We start from the raw sequence: 23,906 nt of genomic DNA, 5'->3' as shown, positions 1-23,906 counted from the left end.
TTAGAAGTCATAGGAAAAGAAGGGAAAAAAGTTAGAATAGGGTTTTGCATATATTCCAACATTTGTTGCTGTGGACATGTGGTTGCTTTTGCTCCATAAGGATACATTTGTTGACTGTCAGTAAAGTAACATAATTTAGTATTGTTTACTTCTTTTATTTTTCTTATTGGAGCATTAAATTACATCAAATATTCAACTATCTTTCAGGATATTTTTTGTATACATAAAATGTTCCTTAGGGCAGAGAATCAGTTATTAATTTATTTTAATCCCACCACTGTATAGGAGGGCAAGATGATAAGGGAAGCAGTCCTTTCCTTCAAGGAATTTACAAATAAAAGAGTGAAAAAATGCATATAAATGCATGACTAATTCGTAAAATAAAATGCCATAAAAGCAAAGAGGTGATCCATACACAAAATGGCATCACAAAATTGATTTTTAACATATTAAAACAATAGCATGGTACTAAAAGAGAAATGGTTTCAATAAGATACCATTATTTTAATATGCAACCCTCTATATTTTTGTAGTAAAATGAAATTATTTCAGTACCATCTATTATAAAGGGCAATCAATTTTTTAAAAAAAGTTTATCCACCAGATATATTAAGTGAAAGACTAATTTATAGATCCCCTAAATCCTACATTTAAATAATAATCAAAGCCTTAAGCTTCAAAATTATCTTGAAACTATATAAGACAATTGGCCAATTTTACTAGCTGCAGTGAAGTTTTAAAATCTACTAAGAACAAATAATTTCTCAGAACATTTTTAGCACTGTGGTAATAATTTACTTATTTATCCTATAAAACTATGCTGTTAAAAATCACGGAACAGAAAAAATATGAAGATTAAAACAAGAGATCAGGAATCTCTCATATGATATTCTAATGAAAATCTTAAATATTTATATAAAACTTTCATTTAGAAGAATGTCATTATCACTATATTTAAATAGAATTCTGAAAGTACAACATGACTTGAAGGACAATTTAATTTTTTACCTTAGTAGATTTAAACTGATCCCAAATATAGTACCACCCTTCTCAATATCAAAAAATGTATTCCACTCAGGGATCCAGATCTTTGATGTCCCTAATGTGAGGAATTAATGGCTGGGAAATTCTTAACTCTGAAAGATTTTCAATCTCAATGAACTTTATTCACTTAGAGAGCAATATTTAGGACACTGAGAAGGTCAATAATATCTTCAAAATCATACAACTAGCATGTTTCATAAGTAGGATTTAGAATCAGATTATGCTGATTAGTAAGACATCCCTTTAACCATTAAATGGCATAGCATTTTAAGTATTGTTGAAAAAAATAACTTTTTACCAAAATAATTTGGTGATCTGGTTTTTTCTATTCCCTAGTATGAATTATAATGAAAAATTATTTTTAAACAACTAATCTTTTGTTCATTGAATTTATATAGCTATAAATTCCCCTGGGATTTGAGAACAGATATCAAAATAAAAATGGATAATTTGCATGCATTATCTTTTAGATATTTATAACCTTGAGTAAAGTGAAAGAAAATTAGTAATGCCCTCCCTCCAGTTTATTTTTCAAAGGTGAGAATTTAAGTAGTTTGTTGCTATTGAATAGTAAACACCTGAAAGGCAGTAACTTGTGATTCTATCATGCAGTTATATTGAAGTATATACAAAATCTATTTTCTAATGTATATTTGATGTATATATAAAAAGAACATTTATATTTTCACCTTTATTTTAAGATATGAAATTTATAAATTGTATACTAAAATGAGTTTCATTATCAAGCTTTTAACTCATTTTTCATGATTTTCTTGCACCAGTCTTATTTTTCTTCTCAATTCCTCTTGCTTCGTTTTCATTTTGAAATTTTCATTCATATTTGAACTCATACATGGCCTAAGACCTATTCACATTTCTTTTTGAAGCTTTGGATGTAGGAGCTTTGATATTGTTATCTTCTTCTGAGAATATTTCTATCTTCCTTGTCACCATAGTAACTTTCCAAGATCAGATTTTTCTTTATTCATTTTCCAGCCTAGTTCTTAACTTTCAACTTTTTGTTAAAATAGAACTCTGCTTCAAAGTTGTAGGATACACTATCCCAAGTTTCAGGGGTTTTGTGCAAGTATTGTCAGAGATTCTCAGAGATTCTTCTGAGGCTCTACAAGCTTTCAGTTGTTTCGATGTGAAATATCTTGTAGAGATATTTGCTACTCTCCTGGTTTATGCGCTTGTCTATTCAAGACAACAAGCACTTTATTACTGTCTTGGAACAGTGAGGAGGTTCAGTGCTCCTCTTGCAGTTACGATCTGAGTATATACTCAGGAACAGAGTCCACCCATGGTGCTAGCAAATAGATTCCTATAATTTCCTTTTGACCCCCTTACAGTTTATGTACTGAGAGCTCTTAAAAAGCAACTGCCTCAGCTGGTTCAGTAGTTCTCAAGAACTGCCCCTGGTTTTCTGGGGCAAGGGCTGCACTCTGTGGCCTTTGCTAGACTCTGCTAGCTATACTCCATTCTCCCTCTGGTGCCAGAGATTTTCCAGACTACCTTCAAAGTTATCTTTGGGGTCTGGTGGCCTGAAATGTCAGAAAACCACCACTACTGCCAGTAATTAAGTTGCCTTGCTTCCTGTACATAGATTGCTGGTGGCTGGTCTGCACTAACACTGATGCAAGTAATTAGAGGTAGAGGGAAATAGTATTATTGGAAACAAATTTTGTAATTGGTTTCTGCACTGTTAAAATCTTGTAATCTGATATATTGGGAACTAATCCTTGTAACCTTATAGACACTATTAAAGTATTTCCTCTTGACCTTTACTTTAACCCTGGACATTCACTTGCCAGTGGATCAAGCTAGATGCTAGATTATGCACATGAGACAGTATACAGTAAAGGCTCTTCCTACAACTCCTACAACAATCTATCTAATACAAGACCTGGACCACTCCCATGGAACCTTAGGGTGGTTATTTAAGAAGGAATTGGAGCATTTCTTGGTGTCTCTTATCTATCTTAACTCTCTGGCTTCTATGCTCAAGTTAATCAGCAACTGACCTGACTCAATAAGGCTGCTGTGCCCAAAACCACAGTTTAAAGAACTTTAACTCTTTTAATCTTATCATCTTTAACTTGAATAAACTTAACTCTCTCTTAAACTTATAGTCTCTAACTTCCTAATGCAATAGGTAAATCAACTGGCCTGCCTGGTAAAACTGCTGTGCCCAAAACCACTTAGCCTATTAGAAACTCTTAGCTATGTCTCACTTTCTTTTATTCTGTAATGACTTTCTAGTAAACCTGTGTTTTCTTTTACCATTGCAGTCTTGTGAACAGTTTTAAGTTCTTTTTTTAAATAGCATCTTTTTCAATCTATATGTACATGTATATTTTAGTTACAAAATTTCTTTTCACCTTCCCTTCCCAATCCTACTCCTCTCAGGGGAAGTCAGGTCAGTATTGTATGTATATATTTTTGATAAACATGTTTCCAGATTAGTCATTTTAGATATGAGCAATTAAGACTAGGGGAAAGAGATACATAATAGATAATTTTTATAAAGTGTTCATCAGATTCTGAAGGGTTGATTTTTTTTTTTTGGTTTTGTTTTGTTTTTCTTCTTCTGGTTTTGGGATAGCTTTATCCATAGGAAGTCTAATAGGACTGCCCTAGCTCTCTGAACTACTGAGAGGAGTTGCTTCCATCAAAAATTGAAGATCTCACAATGTTGCTGTTAAAGTGTATATTGTTCTCTTGGTTCTACTCCATTACATCAGATCATTTAATTCTATTTTTCTGTAGAATCTGAACTCTTATGGTTTTTTATAGAACAATAATATTCCATAGTATTCATGCACCATAACTTGTTTAGCAATTCCCCAATTGATGGACATCCCTTTAATTTTCAATTTTTTGCTGTTACAAAAAGAGTTTTTGAAACATATAGGACTTTTCCAATTTTTTTAATGATTTCTTCTGGATATAGGGCTAGAATTGGAATTTCTCAGTCAAGGGGAATGAACATATTTATTCCTCTTTGTCTATAGTCCCATATTGCTCTCTAGAATGTCTGTATCCATTGAAAATTCCACAGCAGAGTCTCCCCGCCCCGGCCTGTCTCTGGCCTGGCTGCAGGAGGCGGCATGAGCAGTGACATGAGAGGGCGCGGCTTCCGGGCGGGGCTTCCGGGCGGGGCTTCCGGGCGCGGCTTCCGGGCGCGGCTTCCGGGCGCGGCTTCCGGGCGCGGCTTCCGGCCCTCTGGAGTCTCTTCTCTAAGGAAGTGAAGCAGCACGTGGGCACGGACCAGTTCGGGAACAACTACTCCAGGAGCGCAGGACCTGGCTGGGACAAACTATAAGAGAAAGAAGATTCATGGAAGCAAGAAATATGAAAGAAGTAGACTACAGAGAAGGAGATATTCCAGTAGAATGGGAAGGAAATACTAAAGAATGAGAAGCATACAGAAGATATTAAAATAAAAATCAAAGACATTTCTGAAAAAGAAAAACTTCAGATCACAGACAGCAATGAAATGCATGATGCTTCACCAGTTCAAATTCAAATTAAAGGACATGCTTCAGCTCCTGACTTTGGAAAAGAGTGACCTATCAGAAGACCCCACTAGCACTGGTAAAACCTTCCACCCAGGATCCTGGCTGCCTGGGGAAAAAAAGGAACTAAAATAAATGAACATGTTTGCTCTGGGTAAAATCTTTTCAATTAAATGGATGTGGGTATTTTAACAACTGACAAATAAAAACAGATGTAAAAAACTGATCACTATGTATTTTCTAGATGTACAGTAAAGCTTCATTCCATTAGTTTTAATTGTTCTTTTTAAGAACCATTATAAAAAAAATTGAATTTGATGAAGCCATAAAGTTAGAAACACATTAAATACTTGTGCTTAAAAAAAAAAGAATTCCACAGTAATGCATCAATGTCACGATGCTTCCACAACCTCTACAACATTGCTCATTTTCTCTTTCTCTTGTCTTGACCAATCTGATAGGTGTAAGGAGATACTTCTTAGTTATTTTAATTTGCATTTCACTAATCAATATTGATTAGGAGCATTTTTATCATATGATAATACATAATTTTAATTTCTTCACATGAAAACTGTCTATTCATAACCGTTGCATATTTATCAATTGGGGAATGACAGGTAACCTTATGAATTTGATGTAATTCTCAAAATATTTTAGAAATGAGACCTTTATCAGAAATCCTAGTTGTGAACAAGGTTTGCCAGCTTTCTGCTTTTCTTCTTATTTTGTCATCACTGATTTTATTAGTGTAATTTTTTAATTTTAATTTTAATTATTTTAATTAAAATTTTAATTGAATATGGTCAAATTCATTCATTTTGCAGTTTATACTGCACTCTATTCCTTGTTTATGAATTTGTGTCCTTTACATTGATGACAGAGTATTTCTTGGTCTATTAATTTATCTATGTTGTCACCCTTTATGTCTAAATCTTATACCCATTTTGACCGTATTTTGGTAGAGGGTATGAGATGAAGACCTATGCTTGGTTTTTGATATGCTATTTTTCTGTGTTCCTAACAATTTTTGTTTGTTCTTTTTTTTTCTTTTTTTTTTTTTGCAAGGCAGTAGGGTTAAGTGGCTTGCCCAAGGCCACACAGCTAGGTAATTTTTAAGTGTCTGAGGCTAAATTTTAACTCAGGTACTTCTCACTTCAGTCAGTGCTCCATCCACTCTGCTACCTAGCCATCCCCAAATAGTGAGTTCTTATCCCAAAAGCTCATGTCTTTATGTTTGTCAAATAGTAGAATGTTGCAGTCATTTACTGCTTGTACTTTTGAACCTATCCTAACCCACTGATCCATTTCTCTATTTCTTAATTAGTTCCAGGCAGTTTTGATAACTGTCACTTTATAGAGTAGTTTTAGACCTGACAGAGCTAGGCTACCTTCCTTTACATTTTTTTCCCCTCAGTTCCCTTGCTATTCTTGCTCTTTTTCGCTCTAGATGAATTTTATTCCTATTTTTTCCCAGCTTGGTAAAATAGTTATTTGGTAGTTTGATTTGTATGACACTGAATACATAATTTAATTGGGTAGAATTGTCATTTTGATTCTATTAGCTTGACCTAACCATGAGCAATTGCCATTTTCCAATAATTTTTATCTGAATTTATTTGGTTGAGAAATGAATTATAATTGCATTCATACAGTTTCTCTGATTGATTCTATATTTATTCTAGTCTATAGTTACTTTAAATGAAATTTCTCTTTTCCATCTCTTGCTCTTGAGCTTTGTTGTTCTTATATAGAAATACTGATGAATTATGTGGGTTTCTTTTATATCCTGCTACTTTGCTGAATTTGTTGTTTCAAGGAGTTGTTTTCAAGGTTTTTTGTTTTTTGTTTTTTTTGCAAGGCAAATGGGGTTAAGTGGTTTTCCCAAGGCCACACAGCTAGGTAATTATTAAGTATCTGAGACCAGACTTGAACCCAGGTACTCCTGACTCTTGGGCTGGTGCTTTATCCACTGCACCACCTAGATGCCCCTCAAGGAGTTTTTCAGATGATTTTCTCAGTTTATCTAAGTATACCATCATATCATCTGCAATGAGGGAAAACTTTGGTTCCTCATTGCCAATTCTTATTCCTTCAATTTCTTTTTCTCCTCTTATTTCCTCAGCTAGCATTTCTAATTCTGTATTGATGGTAATGGTGATAATGGACATATTTGTTTCATCCCTGGTGGGGTTTTTTTAGGTTTTTGTAAGGAAAATGAGGTTAAGTGGCTTGCCCAAGGCACAGCTAGGTAATTATTAAGTGTCTGATACTGGATTTGAACCCAGGTACACCTGACTCCAGGGCCAGTGCTTTATCCACTGTGCCACCTAGCCACCCCCATCCTTGGTTTTATTGAAAGTACTCCAAGTTTATTCCCATTGTATATAATATTTGTTGATGGTTTTTTAGATACTATTCATTATTTTAAGGAAAACTTAATTTATTCCTAAACTTTCTTGTATTTTAATAGGACTGGATGCTGTGTTTTATCAAAGGTTTTTTCAGAATCTATTGAGATAATACCATGATTTCTGTTATTAGCTATTGATATGTTCAATTATGTTATGTGCTTTCCGAATATTGAACCATCCCTCCCTACCTGGTATAAATCTTAATCAATCACTGTGTATTACCCTAGTAATAACTTGCTATTGTCTCATTCATAGAAATTTAAGATTTTTGCATCAGGATTGAATAGTAAAATTGGTTTATAAATTACTTTGTCTATTTTGATTCTTTCTGCTTTAGATAAGAGCACTATGCTAGTGTCATAAAATTGGCAGAACTCCTTCTTGTACTATATTTTTTAAAGAATTTATGCAAATTAAGAATTAATTGTACCTTAAATGTTTCATAGAATTTGCTTGTAAATCCACGATAACCCAGAGACTTTTTCTTAGGAAATTTATTTATGCTTCATTCAATTTCTTTTTGATGAAATGAGGATATTTATGCTATTTTTGCCTCTTCTGATAATCTGGACCATTTGTATAATTGTAAATATTCAGCCATTTCACCCACATTATGCACTTTATTGGCATATAGTTTGGCAAAGTAGCTCTGAATCATCTCTTTATGTTCTTCTCATAGGTGTTTAGTTCACCCTTTTATTTTTTGATAGTGGAATTTGGTTGTCTTCTTTACTTTTTTAAAAATCAGATTAACCAAAGTTTTGTCTATTTTATTGATGTTTTTCATATAACCAACTCTTAGTTTTATTTATTTTATTTTTTTTTAATTCTTAAACAGGAAGCTAGTGAATTTTTCCAAGGAACATGGCCTCCATTGCACTGGCTCCTCTGTCAACCTACTGCAAAAGACCTTTTCTACTGACCTACTAAGTTGTTGTGGGCACATAAATTATTTTATTCGATCTTTTTGTTATTTCTGGCAGTCTACCATTTGTTTATTCATTATTAAAAGGTTTTTAGGTGGTTCCCAGGAAAGCTAAAGTGAATCCCTGCCCTTATATCATTTTGACTCTGCCCCCTAAACTTACACACGATCTCTAAACTTCATCAAATAATTTTCTAGTGTATAATATGTTAATCTAAAACTCCAGTTTAAAAAATGACTCTGTTTTTTACCATAATTGGACTGTCTTTTCAGCTGCCTCTTTTAATTGTTCATTTCCTATAATCTCAGCAAATTTAATGAGGATATACTAAGAGGTCTCTAAAATGTCAAGTTAAAACAAACATGACAGTTGCTTGACAAACTTATAAACCCAAGGATATACCCTAATTTCCAATCTTTCATTGTTGGAAACCCTTCACATTACTAGCTATGTCCATATATATTTAAAGGACTAAGGATAACTAATTCATGTGCATGTTCATTTTATTTATCTATTTAAGTTTGTAATCATTCACTCATTCATTCCTATATTCATTTATTCATTTGTTTGCTTGTTTGTTTGGCCCAAGCAGCAGCAGTTCATGTTTTTTTTTTTTAATTTGTTTTTCAATTGCATACAGTGGTTGTTTCTACCAATCATTTTTCTTTAGGTTTTTGCAAGGCAAATGGGGTTAAGTGGCTTGCCCAAGGAAACACAGCTAGGTAATTACTAAGTGTCAGAGACCGGATTTGAACCCAGGTACTCCTGACTCCAGGGCCGGTGCTTTATCCACTGTGCCACCTAGCTGCTCCTCTACCAATCAATTTTGCAAGGTTTTGAATTTCACAATTTTTCCCCATTCCCTCTCCCCTTCCCCCAATAGAGGGTAAGTTGATAAAATGCTAATTTTTTCTTCCATGATATGCAAAGATCAAGATTGAATATATTGAGAGAAGAAACAGATCCAAAAGGAAAAAGAAAAGAAAATTAGTGATAGCAAAATTATCAATATGTGAGAAAAATTTTAAAAATTGGACATATTAATTTTTAGTCTTCATTTAAACTGCACAGTTTCTTCCCTGGATATGGATGGTATTCTCGATAATAGGTTGCCTAAAATTGTTCTTGATTACTGGGCTGATGGAATGAACAAGGCCATCAAGGTTGACCAACACCCTATGCTTTTGTGAAGGTGTATAATCTTTTGATTCTGGTAATTGGCAGGGCATTCCAGGATTTTCTGAATTCCTGTCCCTCATGATTTCTTGAAGAACAACAGTATTCTATCACATACAAATACCACAATTTGCCATTCATCAATTGATGGGCATCCCATCAATTTTCAGCTTTTTTGCCACTAAAACAGAGTGGGTATGAATGTAGATGTGGGATTTTTAGTCCCATTCCCATACTCATTATAGTTAGTAAATCTTTATTGCCATCCATGTTGTTTCCCTCCATTTGTTTTTTATCTCCTTTTTTTCACTTTATCTTTATTCCCTGGGATTTTGTTTCTAAAACCACCTCCTTCAGTGTTTTTGTTCCCCTTCTATCAATCACTGTCCCTTTTCTTTCTCCTGTCCCTTTTCATCTGCTTTATTCCCTTCCTTCTGTCAGTCCCTCTTTTCCTCCCCCACCCATTTCCCAGCTTAATACTCAAGTACTAAGATAAGTTTCTAAACTCCACTGAGTCTTTTTATTAATTCTTCTTTGAGGCAAATATGATGACAGTAAGATTCTTCCCATTTCTTTCCTTTTCCCCCTTTTCAATGAGAAATTATTTTTAAATCATTCCATCAAAGTCACAGACATGTCATGGTTGTCCATTCCTTCTGGCTAAGTATATTTCCTCTAATAGGGTTATAAGTCTAAAGAGTTATTAGAATCTTCCCTCCAGATGTGGAAATAACCAGTATAATCTTATTGGATCATATAAATTTTTTATTTTCCCCTCTTAAGCTTTTTATGTGTCTCATAAGTCTCCTGTTTGAATACCAAATTTTCTGTTTAGGTCTGGTCTTCCCATCAAGAAAAGTTGAAAATCTCCTATTTAATTAAATGTCCACCCCCCCACTCCCCACAAGAAATGGCTTAGTTTTGTTGGATAGCTCTCTTACTCTCCAGAACATCACATTCCAGACTCTTCAGTCCTTTAATGTTAATGCAGCAAGGTCCTGTGGAATCTTGTCTGTGATTCTAGCATTTAAATTTGTTATAACTGGCCACTTACAGGATATCTCCTTCATCTGATAGTTTTGGAGTTTGATGACTTGATGTTTTCATTTTGAGATCCCTTTCAGGAGAGGATTGAAGTATTATTTCAATGGCTACTTTGCCCTCTTTATCAGGTTAGTTCTCCTCCACTATATCCTGAAGTATGGAACCCAACCTTTTTTTTTCCTCCATGGTTTTCAAGCTGTCTAGTTATTCTTAAATGGTATCTCCTACATCCATTTTCCAAGTCAGTACTGTTTGCAATGAGGTATTTTACATTTTCGTTTTCTTTTCCATTTTATGAAAATTTTGTTTAATAGAATCTTGGTGATGAAGGTAATGTAACGTAATGTGATGTAGTAAATAGATTCTTGATAATTAATGTAATGGTAATGAAGTCATTTGTTTCCACAGATTACAATCTTTATTTGACAGGTGAGTTTTCTTCATTTACTATTGGTATCTCCTTTTCCAACTGGTCATTCCTATTTTTATAAAAGTTTTTACTTTTTTTCCATTTGCCTAACTGGATACAGAGGGCATTCTCCATCTCAGATACCCCACAATTGTTTAAATGAGAAAGTCCATTAAGGTTGACCATTACACTCATGTTGCTGTTAAGATGTACAATGTTTTTCTGGTTCTGCTCATCTCATTCAGCATCAGTTTATACAATTCCCTCAATGCTTGCCTGAATTCCCATTCCTACTGGTTTCTAATAAAACAATAGGGCTCCATCACATACATATAACATAGTTTATTAAGCCATTCGACAACTGATGGACATTCACTCAATTTCCAATTCATGGCCACCACAAACAAGGCTTCTATGAATATTTTTGTACAAGTGATATTTTTACCCTTTTTTAATAATCTCTTCAGGGTTTAGACCCAGTAGTGCTATTACTGGAAAAAAAAAAAGGTATACACATTTTTTGTTGCCTTTTGGGCATAGTTCCAGACTGCTCTCCAGAAAGCTTGGATGAGTACACAGCTCCACCAACAATGTATTGGTGTCCTAGATTTCCCATATGCTTTCCAACAATGATCATTGTCCTTTCTTGGCATTTTGGCCAGTCTGAGAGGTATGAGTTGGAATGTCAGAGAAGCTTTAATTTGCATTTCTCTAATAATCAATGATTTAGAGCAATTTTTCATATGATTATATATTGCTTTGATCTCCTCATCTGGAAATTGTCTTTGCATAACCTTTGATCATTTGTCATTTGGGGAGTAGCTCTTTTTTAAAAACAATATGACTCAGTTTTATGTATAGTTTAGAAATTAGTCCTTTGTCAGAAACATTAGTTGTAAAAATTATTTCCCAGTTTACTACATTTCTTTTGACCTTGTTTGCATTGATTTTTTTCTGTGCAAAAGTTTTTTAATTTAATGTAATTGAAATCATCTACTTGGTTTTTAGTGATGTTCTCCATCTCTTCCTTAGTCACAAACTGCTTCCCTTTGCATAGGTCTGAGAGGTAAACTAGTCCTTGATCTTCTAATTTGTTTATAATATTGTTGTTTATGTCTAAATCATGTATCCATTTGTATCTTATCTTAGTATAGGGTGTGAGGTATTGGTCTAATCTAAGTTTCTTCAGTACTAATTTCCAATTTTTCCAGCAGTTTTTGTGAAGGAGAGAGTTTTTATTGCAATCACTGGACTCTTTGGGTTTATCAAATGGCAGATTACTATAATCATTTCCTGCTATTACAACTAGTCAATACCTGTGGTCCACTATGACTTATGCTTTATAATATAATTTTAGATCAGTAAGGCTAAGGCACCTTCTTTTGCACTTTTTTTCATTAAATCCCTGAAAATTCTTGACTTTTTATTTCTCTTTATGAATTTACTAACAACTTTTTCTAATTCATTCAAATATTTTTTGAAAGTTTTGTTGGTATAGTACTAAACAGGTAGTTCAGTTTTGACAGAATTGTTATTTTTATTATATTTAGCTGTACTTATCCATGAGGAGTTGACATTTGCCCAGTTATTTAAATCTGATTTAATTTGTGTGAGAAGTATATTATAATTGTTTTCAAAAAGTTTTTGTGTCTGGCTTAGCAAATAGATTCCAAAGTATTTTATATTGTCTGAGGTTACTTTGAATGGGATTTCTATTTCTAGCTCTTCCTGCTGTATCTTGCTAGCCATATATAGAAAAGTTGAGGATTTATGAGGTTTTATTTTATGTCTTGAAACTTTGCTAAAAATGCTAATTGTTTTCAGGAGTTTTTTCAGATCATTTCTTGGAATTCTCTAGGTATACCATCATATCATCTGCAAAGAGTGAGAATTTTGTTTTTTCCTTCCAAATTCTAATTCCTTCAATTTCTTTTACTTCTATTATTGCTGAAGCAAACATTTCTTATATAATATTGAATAGTAGTGATGATAATGGGCATCCTTTTTTACCCTGATCTTATTAACAATTCCTCTAGCCTCTCCCCATTGAATATAATGTTTGTTGATGGATTTAGATAGATATTGCTTAATATTCTAAGGAATAGTCCATTTTTTTCCTACATTATCTGGTGTTTTTACTTGGTACTTTATTTTTTCAAAACCTTTTTCAGCATCTATTAATATGATCATATCATTTCAGATATTTTTTTGTTGATATAATTGATTATACTAACAGTTTTCCTTATATTGAACCAACCCTGCATTCCTAATGGTCAAAATCTATTATGCTAGTGATAACTTGTTGTAATTGTTTTGTTAAGATTTTATTTAAGATTTTTGCATCTATATTCGTCAGGGAGATAGGTCTATAACTTTATTTCTCTGTTTTAACTCTTCCTGGTTAAGATATCAGCACCACATTCGTTTCATAGAAAGATTTAGGCAGAGTTCCATCTTCCCCTATGTTTCTAAAGAGTTTAAATAGATTGGGAAGCAATTGTTCCTCAAATGTTTTGTAGAATTCACTTGTGAATACATCAGGACCTGGAGATTTTTTCTTAGAGAATTCAATGATGGTTTGTTGAATTTATTTTCAGAGATATGGTTGTTTAGTTATTTAATCTTCTCTTCATTTAATGTGGGATACTTATATTTTTGTAATTATTGATCCATTTCACTTAGATTGTCAAATTTATTTCCATAGAGTAGGTAAAAACATTTCTGAATTATTACTTTAATTTCCTCCTCATGTGATGGTGAGTTCACCTTTTTCATTTATGATACAAGCAGTTTGGTTTTCTTCTTTCTTTTTTTTAATCAAATTAACCAGGGATACATCAACTTTATTGCTTTTACATAAAATCAACTGTTGGTTTTTATTTATTAATTCAATAGTTTTTCTGCTTTTGATTTTATTAATTTCTCCTTTAATTTTTAGAAATTAAATTTGGTAATTAATTGGGAGTTTTTATTTTTTCTTTCTCTAATTTTCAGTTGCATATTTATTTCATTGATTTCCTTGTCCTCTATATTATTCAAGTAAGCATTTAAAGATATTATATATCCCCTGACAACTGCTTTGAGTCAATACTATTGGTTTTGGTATGTTGTTTCATTGTGGTCATTGTCTAGAGTAAAATAATTAATAATTTATATAATTTGTTGTTTGATCCACTCATTCTTTAAAATGAGGTTATTCACTTTCCAATTATTACTGGGTCTATATCTTGCTGGCCCAGCATTTCATATGATTTTTATTGCATTATGATCTGAGAAATACATATTCACTATTTCTGCCTTTCTGCAGTTGATCATTAGGTTTTGATGTCCTAGTGCATGGTTAATTTATGTGTAATTGCCATGCACTGAAGAAAAAAAAATATTCCTTTCTATACTCATTCAATTTCCTCCATAAGTCTATCATATCTAGTTTTTCTAACAATCTATTTACTTCCTTAACTTCTTGCTTGTTCATTTTATGAATATATTTACCTAGATCTGAGAGTGGGAGGTTGAGATTTTCCACTAGTAGTGTTTTGCTGTCTATGTCTTCCTGTAGTTCTTTCAACTTCTCCTCCAAGATTTTGGATGTTATCCCATTGGGTGCATATAACTTCAGTATTGAAATTAGTTTATTGTCTATGGTACCGTTTAGGACCATATAGTTTCATTCCTTTTCTATTTTGAAGGTATTTATTTTTGCAGCTGCTTTCTCTGAGATATGGATTGCTACCCCTGCTTTATTCACTTCAACCTAAACAAAATATATTTTGCTCCAACCTTTTACCTTTACTCTATATGTATCTCTCTCTCCTTCAGATAAGGTTCTTGTAAGCAGCATATTGTTGGATTCTGGTTTTTAATCCACTCCGCTATTCAGTTACAATTTAAGGGAGAGTTCATCCCATTCACATTCAAAGTTAGAATTACTAACTCTTTATTGCCCTCCATGCTATCTTCCCTCTGTTTGCATTTTCCCTTCCCCCACCTTTATCAGTCTTCCCCAAGTATTTTTTTCTGAATACCACCCCCCTCAGTGTGCTTTCCCTCCTATAGCCACACCCTCCTCTTTCTTTCCCCTTTCCATTTTTCCCTTTTCCCTTCCCTTCCTTCTGTTAGTTACCCTTTTTCTTCCCCTCCCTTTCTCTGTTCTCCCCTCCCCATTTCCCCTTTTAATGCTTGAAAGGTTAGATGTTTTTAAGTTAATTGAGCATTGTGTCTAAGTCAACTTTAAGCCAAGTCTGATGTGAAGAAGATTCAGATGTTTCTTATCTCCTCCCTTCTTCCCCTCTATTACCTTAAGTATTTTGTACCTCTTAATGTAATGTGATTACCCCCATTCAATCCCCTCCCTCCTCTCATCTCTTTCCTTTCCCCATTTTTAAGCAGGAGAAGTTTTTAAATCATTCTTCCTGAGTCATATAAAATTCTGAGTATCCATCACTTCTAGCTATGTACATTCTATCAAATAGAGTTATATTTCCTGAGTGTTATTAGAGTCTTTCTCCCAAGTAGAGGTATAGCCAGTGTCATCCCACTGGCTAGCACTCTCATGGATTAGTCATGAGTATCTATCACTTCTGTCTAGGTATATTGTATCCATTAGAGTTACAATTCTCAAGAATTATGACAATCTTTTTCTCATGCTGGGATATAGCCAATTTCAACTTTATGGATAAATTTTTTTTTTATTTCCCCCATTTTTTAACCTTTTCATGTGTCCCATGAACCTCCTTTTGGATGTCAAAATTTTCTATTTATCTCTGGTCCTTTCATCAGGAATTTTTGGAATTCCTCTATTTTGCTAAATGTCTATCTTTTCCTGAAAAAGAAGGCTCAGCTTTTCAGCATAGTGGATTCTTGCCTGCATTCCAATCTCTCTTGTTCTTCAAAATATCTCATTCCAGGCCCTTTGATCCCTTAATGTTGATGCAGCCAGGTCCTGTGTATTCCTTACTGTAGCACCTTGTTATTTAATATTTTTCTTTCTGGCTGGATTGAGGGATTTTCTCTTTTATCTGATAGTTCTGGAATTTGGCCACAACATTCCTTGGTGTTTTCATTTTAGGATCTCTTTCTGGAGGGGATTGATGTATTCTTTTAATAACTTCGTTGGCCTCTGATCCCATGATATCAGGACAATTTTGAATCACTACATCCTATAATAATAACCCAAGGGTTTTTGTCTATTCAATGTTATCAGGAAGTCCAATAATTCTCAGGTTGCCCCTCCTCGATCTATTACTGAGTTCAGTAATTTTACTGATGAGGTATTTTACATTTTCTTCTATTTTATGATTTTGTTTAACAGGCTCTTTCTGTCTCATGAAGCCATTAGTTTCATCAGACTACATGATTTTTTAGAGAGGAGTTTTCTTCATTTACCTTTTGCAACTAATTTTCTAATTGGTCAATTCTCTTTTTGAAAGAACTTTTCATTTGACCAATTGAGGTTTTGAGAGAATGATTTTCTTTTTGCATTTGCCCAGTTGAGTATCTGAGAGAATTATTCTCATTTTGCATTTGTCCATTTGTATTTTCCATTGATTTGTTTTCTTGTTGCATGGTGCTAATTGAATCTCCCATATTTTCCAATTGAGTTTTTAACTCCTTCCTTATTTCTTCAAGAAGTCCTTCTTTGCTGGAGACCATATTATATACTCCTTAAAGGTTCTAGGTCTCTGTGAGTTAGTGTCTTTACTTTCCTAGGATTTTTTCTATGGAGCCACCTTTCTGCTGACCTTTCTTCATTTTGCTAAGAAATTGAGTTGAGGAGGGGCTGGTTCACAGATATTTGGTGTTGGGATCGCTAGAGGTTTTACTCATTGAGTATAATATCTCCAGATGGGCAGTAGGGGGTGATAGCGGATTGGCTCACTGAGTGCAATTTCTTCACCAGCCAGGAGGAGGTCTTGGTTACTTTCTCTGGAATGTCTGTGACCTTGATTTAGGCCTTCTCCCTTAGCCTGGAGGGAGTGATTGAAACTGTTAAATACTTTTGTCTCGGGGTTCCTCAGACCAGAGGAGCCCAGTGATGATGTCTGCAGCTCTCTTTTACTGGAACTCTCCCCCTAGCCCTGTGGACAGGCTCCAGATGATCAGTGCCCACACCAGTGCCTCTGTTCCCTAGTTGACCCATGCATGCAGTCGACCAGGCTCTAGACCCACAGGTCAGTCTCTTGGGTCTTCAGGATCCCAGGCTCCAAACTCTCCACTAATCAGGCTGATCAGTGGCTGATACCACCTCTGGACTCAGACTCACCCATGACCAAGGAAAACCAATGCTGAAGTACATGTTCTTTCTCATGGCTTTTCGTCCTGTGTTTTGTGGATCAGATTTCTGTTAAGCGGTTTGTTTCATATCATAGATGGGCAAAGATCAGAAGACTTTAGAATTCTGTCTTCTCTATTTCATCTTGGTCAGAAGCCAATTTTATTTTCTAAGGAATTTTTTTTTCTTGTTGCAAGGTGTTAATTTTCTCTTTAGTTTCTTTTCCCAATTTTTCCAATTGATTTTTAAACTCTTTCCTGATTTCTTCAAGGAAGTCTTTCTGGGCTGGAGACCAATTCATATTCTACTCAGAAGTACTAGATCTATCTGAGTCAGAATCTATTTCTTCTAAGATTTTCTCCATGGGCCCACCTTCTTACTGCCCTTTCTTCTTCTTCTTTCTATGACCTTGTATTGGGGAGTGGGTGTCTCTCAGTGGTTTGCTTCTGAAGATCCTAGAGTCTTTGTACACTTGGCTTAGTAATTCCAAGGACTGGCTTCTAGGGAGTTCTTGTTGTTTTCCCTGGAATATTTTAGACCCTTAGCCTGAGTTGACCTTGAACATTGTGCTGGGCCCTGGGGGAGGGAGTTAATCTCTCATTCTGTTTGAGTGATTTCTGGGGAGCTGTTTATTTTTTGTTCTGCAGAAAAAGTGCTCTGCTGAAATTATGGGAGCTCAGGACCCAAACATTCCTCTGCTAAATTTGGATCTTGCACCTTCCACTCACCAAAGTCTCTGTGGCTGAGGCTAGTCTTCGCCCAGCTGCTGTCCCTTCACTGACCCTTTCCTCTTTTTTTCCCAGTTCATGCACAGTCCCCTGAGACAAACATTGTTGTTAGGTGTTCTTCTCCTAACCTCTCTTTCTGGCTTTTGTAGATCGAACTTGTGTAAAGAGGTTACATTCATGTTATTTTTGAGGGGGAAGAGAAGCACTTAACACAGTGACTGTCTTCTCTTTGCTCTGCTGGCCAGTAGTCTCTAATATTAATATTAATAAATTTTCAAATCTGTGAAATTTATTTTTTTAATTTGGAAATAACAAATTCTACTATTAAATGATCAGCATAATTTTGGAGCATTCTTATCTTTATTTTCTAGTAAATTGAAATTAAAGAAAAAATTTCTTTTTTTTTCCATCTCTTAATAAATGGATTCTAAAGTACACATGAATAGAGTCAATCAAATTATAAAAATTCCACCTTGATAAAAATGGCTATCATGGCAAATCTATGAAAAATATATTGTAACTACTCTCAATGGAACTTAAAAATACTCTCTTTTTTCACATTCACTTAATACATATATTTTTTCAAATTATAAATAGAGTTATAAATTTCATTTTTTGCAAGTTTTGAGCTCTAAATATTTCTCCCTTTTTACCTCTCCTCTCCCTTTCCCCAGGAAAGAAAGCAATAGGATACATGTCTAAAATGTATACTTGTGTTAAACATAACTCCACACTACTCATGCTGTGAAAGAAGATTCAGAACAAAATAAAAAAATCATGTATATTAAAAAAATATCAAAAGGGTAAAATAGTATGCTTAGATCTACATTCTTACTCCATAATTTTTTCTTTGTATGTTAAAATTTTTCACCATAAGTTCTTTGAATCTGTCTTGGATAATTATGGAGAAGTGTTAAGCTTATCATGGTGGGTCATCACACGCAATGTTGCTATTATTCTGTACAATGTTCTTCTGGATCTGAATCACTTCATATAAGAACTGTCAGATTTTTCAGAACTCTATCTGCATAATATTTATTTCCTAAAAAATTCACCCATTAATTAAATAATTAATTAATCGATTTATTTATTTATTTACATGTTGCTACAATAGTCCTGTTGTGTAAAAGTAAACATAATCCACTCTGCACCCATAAAGATAGAAAATCTCAAAAGAATAAAGTGAAAGAAAAAGGAAAAAAGAGATATTGTATTTCAGTTTGTTTTCAGATACCATCAGTTCTGTCTTTGGAGTATTTTGCATCCTTTATCATATTTCTATCAGAGTATTTGCATCATTTTTCCCCCACAGTTGCTATTGCTAACTGTAATTTCCTCCATCTCTTCCTCCCCACTCCCATTAATTCTCTTTTCTCTCTCTCCTTTTACTTTATTCCTTCTCAAAATTGTGTTGTGAGGCAGCCAAGTGGCACAGTGAACAAAATACCAGCCCTTGAGTCAGGAGGACCTTTACCCAAATTAGGCCCCAGAAACCCAACAACCTCTCAGTCAAATGACCCCAGGCAAATCATTCAACCCCACTGATTTGCAAAAAAACACATGTCATATCTGACTACACCCTCCCATGAACTTCCCTCTCTTCTGTTACCTACACTCCCTGTCCCCTCCACCTGTACTTTTTTCTCATCATCTTCCTTTCATTTTTCCTCTAGGGTAAGATAGCTTTCTATATCCTATTGGATGTATATGTTGATCCCTTTCTAAGACATTTTCAAAGATAATGAAGGCTCATTCATTCTCCTCACTCTCACTTCTCCACAATAATGCAAATCTTTTTCTTGACTCTTTTATGTGAAATATCCTACCCCTTTCTACCTCTCCTTTCCCTTTCTCTAATTACATTTCTTTCTCCTCCATTGACTCTATCTTTTAAATATAGTATATCTTCATATTTAAGTCTCTCCTATGCCTTGTCTATATAGGCATCTTCTAACTGCTTGAATAAATATGTAGGCTCATATCTTCTCACCAATATCATATTCCCAGGAATACAAGCAATTCAACATCATTAAACCCCTCATAAGTAGCCTCTTTCAACTACGCATTCTATGCTTTGCTTGAGTCCAGTACTTGGAGATCAAACTTTTTCTTCAACTCTTTTCATTTCAAAAGGAAAGTTTGAAATGTCCATCTTTTCTCCCAAAGGAGGATGTTCAATTTTGCTGGATAGGTGATTCTCAGTTGTAATTCAAGCTCTTTTGTCTCTCAGATTATGATATTCCAAGTCCTATGAATGTTTAATATTGATGTCGCTAAGTCATGTGTAATACGGACTATAACACTATTATATTTGAATTATTTCTTTCAGGTTGTTTGTAGTATTTTATTTTTGACTTGATTTGACTATAATAATTGAGTATAATATTACTGGAAGGTATTTTTCATGGGGGATATTTCTTTCAGGAGAGGATCAGAAGATGCCCTCAATTTCCATTTTATCTTCTTATATCTTCTCAGATATCAGGGCCATTTTCCTAGAAAAATTCTTTAAAATTAAAGATCAGACAATAAGATATCAGTTTTATTTCTTTTCTAAATTAAAGGTAATAGTCTTTGGTCTTTGTTCAAATTCTACAGTTCTTTCTCTGGATATAGATGGTATTCTTCATTACAGACAGCCTCAAATTGTCCCTGATTGTTGCATTGATTGAATGAGCAAATTCATCAAGTTTAATCATCTCCCCCATGTTGCTGTTAGGATGTACAATGTTTTTCTGGTTCTGCCCATCTCATGCAAATCCATTCAGGAGTCCCTGAATTCTCGTTCCTCCTGGTTTCTAATAGAACAATCATCTTCCATGACATACATATACCACAGTTTGCTAAGCCATTTTCCAATTGAAGGACATTTACTCAATTTCCAATTCTTTGCCACCACAAATAGGACTGCTATGAATATTTTTGTACAAGTGATGTTTTTACCCTTTTTCATCATCTCTTCAGGATAATGAAGATGGGATACTTCTAGTGAAGTAGTGATACTTCTGGATTAAAGGGTATGCACATGTTTGTTGCCTTTGGGGCATAGTTCCAAATTGCTCAGCAGAAAGGTTGGATGAGTTCACAGCTCCACTAACAATGTATTAGTGTTGACTTCATTTTTTTAGCTTTTTGCAAGGCAATGGGGTTAAGTGGATTGCTCAAGGCCACACAGCTAGGTAATTACTTAGTGTCTGAGGCCAGATTTGAACTCAGGTTCTCCTGACTCCAGGGCTGATGCTCTAAATACTGTGCCACATAACTAACCCTTGATTTCATTTTTAAATACATTCTCGAGGATAATTGTGCTTATATTCTAGAAGCAGAGGGCAAAATAGAAATTGAGAGACTCCAACAATTTCCATCAGAAAGAGATCTAAAAAAATAAGTCCCAGCAATATTATAGCCAAGTTCCAGAACTACCAAATCAAAGAGAAAATGTTATAAGCAGCCAGAAGGAAGCAATTAAAATATTATGGTTCTGCCATCAGGATGACACAAGACTTGGCAGAATCCATATTAAGTGCTCACAGGACTTGGAATATAATATTCCAGAAGGTAAAAGAGCTTATAATGCAACTGTGAATCAACTACCAACATTCTCTCCAAGGGGAAAAGATGGACTTTCAATGAAATGGGAATTTCAAATGTTCCTGTTGAAACAGCTAGCGCTGAACAGAAAGTTTGACCTTCAAATACAATACTCAGCTGAAGCAAAGAGAATATGAACAAAAAGAGTAATTTATGAGAGATTTAATTATGTTGAACTTCATGTTTTCCTGCATGGAAAGAAGATATTGATAATACCTTCTCATTTAATAGAGTATATTGAGAAAAGGAAAAGGAAGGAGTTGCATTTTAAGGTATAATATATTTCAAAAATGCAGTGAATGGGTGAAAAGGAAATGTACTGGGAGAAAAGGAAAGGAGAAGGGGAATAGGCTAAGGTATTTACTGTAAAAGAGATAAAAATAGCTTTTTCAATGATATGGAAGCAAGGAAGGTGAAGGGGAATGAGGGAGCCTACATTCTTATCAGAAATGGCTCAGAGAGGATAAATATAAATACATACATACATATATATATATATATATATATATATATACATTAAATACACATATTTTTAATAAGGTATAGAAATATAGAAAAAAGGAGAAAAAGGGGAGAGAAGAATGGGAGGGGGAATGTAGGTGATGATAGAGGAGAGTATAGATCATAGAAAAGTATAGTCAGATGTAACATATTTTCTTTTTTACTTTTAACAAACTAGTAGGATTGAATGGCATGTCTAGGACCCCATGGCTGGGTGGTTGCTGGTTGCTGGCTCCCTGGGGTCGGATTTGGGCTTGGGGCTTGCTGGCCCCAGAAGTGTTGCTCTTTCCACTGTGCCACTAGGCTGCCCCACAGCACACTTTTGAAGAGGGAGTAAGGGAGGAAACAGATTAAATGAGAGTGGGGGAGGAATGGATGGAGGGAATTGAAATCAGTAACAGCAACTGTGAAAACATATGGAAGCTACTTCTCTGATGGACTTATGATAAAAAAATGCCATCCATCCCAGAGACAGAACTGATTGTATCTGAACATAGACTGAAAGACATATTTTTCTTGTTCTTTCACTTTATTTCTCTTCAAGTATTTTTTCTTTTGTGAGGCTGTGAGGTATTACGTTTACTCTTATAAGAAGACTATTTTAAGAATGTGTAAATAAGTAAAAATGTAAATTGAAAAAATAAATCAAAATAAAGATAATTTAAAAAGAAATGGTATTATTTAAGTATTTAATTTCCTTTTCTTTTAATTTGGGATGTTTGTGTTTTTCAAAATATTCCTCCTTTTTATTTAGGTTGACATATTTCTTGGCATAGTTTTGGGCAAAGAGCTCTGAATTATTCCTTTAATTTCCTTCTCATTTGTACTGAATCCAACTTTTTAACTTTTCACTATTTTTTAAATCCATTTAATATAAGTTCTCCATTTTAAGGAATTTTTCATAAAACTATCTTTCATATTTGTTCAATAAATTTTTATATTGCAATTTATGAATTTCTCCTTTAATTTTCAGAATTTCTCATTTAATATTTAATTATTATATATATAAAATGCAGTGATTAAAGAAAATCTGCTAGTTGGAATATTTGTTTTGATCAGAAGCACCTGTAGTTATATTCATACATGGGGGTGACATCTCAAAGTATTTTGAATTCTTAATTGTGAATCTACTTTTTTCTAGTTGAGAAAAATTTTGGAACAAATTGATAAATCTTCTTGACTATATATATATATATATATATATATATATATATATATATATATATATTATACATTTGACAAAGTAGATATGGATAATTAATTGTTATTCTTGACTTTTTGACAATAGCTAGTTTAAAATGCTCCTACCATTAAATATAGCACTCCAATGACTTCAAATTTCAGCTCCTTCTTTGCAATCAATGTCTAGCAAGCTTTTTCATGTGTGGTTATCCAAAACAGACAATGGCTAACTTTGAATGTTAATGGTGTCAATAATATATCCTTCTTCTCCCCTGCCCAGTCTTTTCTCAAAGCATGACGACAAGTCATTTCTTGTGGAAAGTGCTCTTTTCTACCCATTATATTAGCAGATCTAGTTATAAAGGACATATGTATTTAGATAACATTTTATCAAGCTATAAATAAAGAAATTATTTTCTTTATTTTCTATCATATATGCTTTTATCTATTCATACCTATATGGGACACTTATGTATACATAGATATACTGATATTTGTTTTTGCTGTTTTTGTTTCATTTTGAATGCAATCTGGGGTTTCTGCAATTTCAATCACTGATGCCAAGAATGACATTTCAAGACTATCATTTGTCATCAGATTTTTCACTTGTTTTAAACATGCTGTATATCTGACAGGTCACAAAATATGAATCAGAAACAGGAGATGAATTAATATTTCCACATCTCTAAAACTGATATTCATGGGCTACAACACACTTAACTTCCAAATATAAAGCATTGCATTTTTAAGTAAATCATCATAATATAACAATCACATTATAAAATATCTTATTAAATGTTCAAATGTAATATGTTTAGCATATGTTTTTCTACAGTGTAAATAAAAATAAGCATATGAGAATTTAATGCTATGTAACCAAATGTAACAGAATATAATACTAGTAAATCTAATATGATTGAATATAATATTCCATATGCAAACACTCAAAGATTTTATTTGCTTCAATCTTAGTTCATGAAAACAACAAAATTTTCATTTAATTACATTCATTATATATATGTGTGTGTGTGTGTGTGTGTGTGTGTGTGTGTGTGTGTGTGTGAAGTAAAGAAAATGAGTACATAGGGGATCTTTAGAATTAAAT

This window comes from Macrotis lagotis, chromosome 5 (genome assembly GCF_037893015.1).
Source record: "Macrotis lagotis isolate mMagLag1 chromosome 5, bilby.v1.9.chrom.fasta, whole genome shotgun sequence".
In the NCBI taxonomy this organism is placed as follows: domain Eukaryota; kingdom Metazoa; phylum Chordata; class Mammalia; order Peramelemorphia; family Peramelidae; genus Macrotis; species Macrotis lagotis.
Note: the sequence above shows the minus strand (reverse complement) of the source record.